Raw genomic sequence first — 4784 nt, 5'->3', positions numbered from 1 at the left:
CTATAGGGCACGTGCGCTTGCCAGACAGACAGAGAGAGACAGAGAGACAGAAAGCGAGAAATCACCCCCCAGAAGGGATGGTCACGCTGCAATCCCTTCTCCTCCATTCTCCTCTCGGGATCTTGGGCACGCATGCACATGCGCCCGTTGTGAGTTTTAAGCCACCGGGTCCGGGACATGAATCGCGGTCGACTACGTGGGAGTCTAGCGACATAGCCATTATGCTAACTGCTGGTCCCCTGATTTTTTTTTTTTTAGAGAGAAATTTTTGCTATAGGTTTCATGTGCTCACCAGAGAGACAGAGAGAGAGAAAGTGAGAAATCATCCCTCAAGGGGAATGGCCACATCACAATCCATTCTTCTCTCAAGATTTTGGGTATGCATACATACATGTCCAGCATGTTTCAAACATCTGGGTCCAGGACTCAAATTGTGGTTGACCATGTGGAAGTCCAGTGCCTTAACTACTATGCCACTGCTTGCCCCCAAATGGCTATGATTTAAAATAATAATAATAACAAGTGCTAGCAAGGTTACAAACCAAAGAGAACCCTCATGTGAACTGCTGGTGGGAATGTAAATGAACCAAGAAGATATAATGCTAAGCGAAATAAGCCTGGCTATAAAAGACAAACACTGTATGTCTCTGCTTAACACATACTGAATGTATGCACTCTGTGGTAGAAACTGAAGGACTTGATGGCATAGAAGTAGAGTAATAGCAGATAATAGAAGCTGCATGAGGAGAGAAGGTTGGTTTGGTTCAAGAGAAAATGATTAACAGATGCAAGAATGCATGTCAAGAAGTGGAATCAATTATGGAATGGTGTACCACAGCAGAGTAAAAAAATGTCATTGACAATTCATTACATACTTTTAAAAAATGTGTATAACATAATGCAATGTTCAATGTTGAAGAAGCATAAGAGCTGGGTAGAGAATGGTGAATATGAAAATATGAATATATCTATATCCTTGATTATTACACAGTGTATGTACACTTTGAAAGCTATCTTGTATACAGCACAAAAATGTACAATGATTATATGTAAAGTAGAAATTATAATAAAAAAAGAATGTGAGTATGCACTTTACCCAGGTTTATTTTTTCTCCTAAATTTATGAAGTTTTATTGATTAAACAAGGTACCACTACTCCTATATATTGTTAAAGATTAGGAAAAATTAGTATTAATATTTAAGTAAAATAAATTATTACTCTCATAAATCCGTTTTCAAGAGGAATTATGTTTTCTAGTACATCAGCTTGGAGGTAATTTTCAAGCTCTTTAGGTAACTGGAAACTTGGACATCATGATGTTAAATGTAGTTAGTAAATAGATATTTATCACATGCCCATATCATTTCTAAGTCAGAAAGCAAACTGAAACATTAGTTACTAAGCATCATAAGTTGATGTACTTTTGCTTATTTATTTTTATTTTTTAGAGACTTTTTTCCTATAGGTTGTGTGTGCTTGCTGGAGAGACAGAGAGACAGAAAGCGAGAAATCACCCCCTCAGGGGATGACCATGCAGCACCCCCTTCTCCCCCATTCTCCTCTCAGGCTTTTGGGCATGCACATAGACACGTACATGCGCTCAGCCTGAGTTTTAAGCCACCAAGTCCAGGACTTGAACCATGGTCAACTATGTTGGAGTCCAGCAACATAAACATCATGTCATCTGCTGGTCCCTTGCTTCTTATTTTATATGTCATAGAAAAGCTCTCTTTGGCGCTGTTCAGAAACTTGTTCATTTTTGCCATGTTGGAAAGTTGTAAAGGGATGTAAATGGCTGTAGAAATTTGGGTTAGGTATAATCCTGAGTTTAGCTAGTCCTCTGAAATGACAAACTGCTCATAATTATTCATGCCCCAGTTTTCTCTGTGAAAATGAAGTGAGTTCTTTTAGCTAAAATTTAGAATTACTATCAGTGGTGGCAACTACACTGAGGAGCAATGGTGGCAGAGAAACCATGCCTGTGCTTATGTTTTACAAGAATACAAAGGAACAGCAATGGCTTGGAAATGTTTTGGTCTCCAGCTCTCTTTACTGCCTTAGGATTTATTGAGAGCTCTAAGGAACTTTGATTACTGTGGGTTGTAACTATTGATATTTGCCAGATTAGGAATTCAAACAGAAAAATATTAATATCTATTGAGTCATTTGATTATAGTAATGATAAATTCATTGTATATTTGACATAAATACTTTCTTTTTTTTAAAGAGAGATTTTTGCTATAAGGCACATTCACTTATCAGAGAGACAGAGACAGAAAGCGAGAAATCATCCCCTGGGGGATGGCCATGCCATAATCCTTTCTCCTCCATTCTCCTCATGGAATTTTGGGCACGCACGCACACATGCCCAGCGTGACTTAAGCCACCAGGTCCAGGACTTAAACTGCCATCAACTATGCCATAACCATTACGCCATCTGCTGGTCCCATAAATAATATCTTAATATTATTATGAAATTAGTTGTGACCTTGTGGGTTCCTGATATCTGTCCACAAGCAATATGGCATTTGCTTCCAGAATGTGAAAGAGAACAGTGAAAGACAAAACTTGGAGAGAAAATTTTTCTTAGTTCAGTTTTTTTTCGTTTTCTCTCTCTCTCTTTTTTTTTTTTTTTTTTTGCCATAGGATGTGTGCGCTTGCCAGAGAGAGACAGAAAGAGGAAAAATGAGATGACCAAGTAGCAATTCATTCCTTTTTACTTATTCTCCTCTCAGGATTTTGGGCACACACGCACATGCACCTGACATGATTTTCAAGCATGCAGGTCCAGGACTCAAACTGTGGTCGATCATGTGGGAATCCCAGCTCCTTAATGCCACACCACCTGCTGGTCCCTGGAAAGTGAATTTTACTTGCCCTGGTTTATGTAAGACTTGAGTTTTGGAAGAAGCTATGCAATTTCTTCACATAGTTGCAAAGATTACTAAATTTTCATGAGTTTGTTGCATATTTACTTGGCTTACCATTTACAACCTTCGCCTAAAACATGAATGGTTATTGCTTTTGTTGTTTATTTTGTTTTGTTTTGGAACAGGATCTCATTCTGTCACAATTCTCCTTCCCCAGACTCCTATGTAGCTGGGAATATGGGCATGTTACCATGACCAGCTTTTGAGGTTGCACTGATAATTGAACAAGGCCTCCCATGAGGCCTAAGCCTGTAAAATATCAGCATCCTGCATGCACTACCATGGTTGGGCCATTCTGACTTTCTGTCTAATCTGTGTGGACAGAAAAGACCCTATTCTTTTCTTTTCTTTCTTCCTTCCTTCCTTTCTTTCTTTCTTTTTTCTTTTTTCTTTTCTTTTTTTTTTTTTTTTTTTTTTTTTTTTTGACCAGTGTTAGAGAGGAATCCCTCAAGGAGCCCTTCCTGCCCAAGGACTACACTGTTGCAGAGATCTTCTAATCACCAGCTACGGGCCCAGCTGGGGATGGAATGGGTACCTCTGCTGGCTTTGCTCTCCCTCCCGTTTCTGAAGCTGTCAAATTTTTAGCCACTCTCCAGATGCAAACCCAGGAGGTTAGAAAATACCCTATTTCTGAACTAAATAGATGTCTGTGCTTCATATTGTTTTTTATCATGTCCTTAATTTTTAATTGCCACAGGGGGCATGTACTTGCTAGAGAGTGACAAAAAGAGAAAGTGTGAGAAAGTACATCCCAATGGGCCATGGTCACATCACAATCCCTTCTCTTCATTTCTCCTTCCTGTTGAGATTTTGGGCATGTATACACATATTCTCAGTGTATTTTTCAGGCCCCCAGGGCTAAGATTACAACCGTGGTTGGTCATGTGAAATCTGACTCCCTTAACCACTAGGGTATGGGGCCAACCATATCAAGTCCTTGGATTTCGAAGGGGGGAAAAATACTAAGAACAAAGTTTTTGCAGCTAAGTTCTTATACTTGTATTACTTTTTTTGTTGTTTTTATGTGACTTGTCAACATGGTTAAATAAATTACCAGAACTGTTTCTCAGGCAGCTGTGATCCTATCTTAATCAGATGTCCAAATCTATGACATTTGTGACTTTATCTTTCCTAAAATGGGACAAAATACAGAAAAATTCAATAAAATTCAACTTTCAGGATATTTTCTATACTTAAAACTATTGTTATGGGGCTAGTAGGTAGTGTAGTGGTTAAGGTGCTGGATTCCCATATGGTTTGAGTCCGTGACCTGGTAACTTGCTTTCTTGCTTTACCTATTTCTCTCTGTCTCTCTCTGGTGAGCACACATACCCTGTAGCAAATTTAAAAAAATAAATAAATAGAAACCAGCAGTTAGGATAATGGCTATGTCACTGGACTCCCACGTAGTCAACCGCGGTTCGTGTCCCAGACCCGGTGGCTTAAAACTCACACCGGGCGCGTGTGTGTGTGTGCCCAAGATCCCAAGAGGAGAATGGAGGAGAGGGGATTGCGGCGTGACCATCCCCCCTGGGGGGTGATTTCTCGCTTCCTGTCTCTAATGTCTCTCTCTGTCTGTCTGGTGAGTGCACGCGCCCTATAGCGAAAACCTCTCCCCCCAAAAAAATAAAATAAAATAAAATAAATAAATAAACACAATTAAATTTTTTAAAACCCTATTATTATGGTTTCACATAAAAGGGTTGTTAGGACATCAAGATTGCTGACTAGAAACATCTATCCAGGTAGATGTCTCTCTGAGAAGAAAGGCTTAAAAAATAAAACTTTAGGGACCAGTAGTTGGCATAATGGCTATATCACTGGACTCCCATGTAGTTGACTGCAGTTCGCGT

The 4784-nt window shown here is 39.4% G+C and overlaps 1 non-coding gene and 1 pseudogene across 1 annotated transcript; one reads left to right on the top strand and one right to left on the bottom strand.

The window, feature by feature from the left end:
* LOC102477985 (bromodomain and WD repeat-containing protein 1-like) overlaps nt 1-4784 on the top strand; it is a 10081-nt pseudogene that overhangs the window by 2737 nt on the left and 2560 nt on the right.
* Nucleotides 3407-3545, bottom strand: LOC114005431 (small nucleolar RNA SNORA7). The gene has a single exon (XR_003547282.1). It is a non-coding gene; the product is annotated as a small nucleolar RNA SNORA7 (small nucleolar RNA).

Source organism: Tupaia chinensis, unplaced genomic scaffold, assembly GCF_000334495.1.
Source record: "Tupaia chinensis unplaced genomic scaffold, TupChi_1.0 Scaffold143793_1, whole genome shotgun sequence".
In the NCBI taxonomy this organism is placed as follows: Eukaryota; Metazoa; Chordata; class Mammalia; order Scandentia; family Tupaiidae; genus Tupaia; species Tupaia belangeri.
This window is presented reverse-complemented; position numbering and strand designations above follow the sequence as displayed.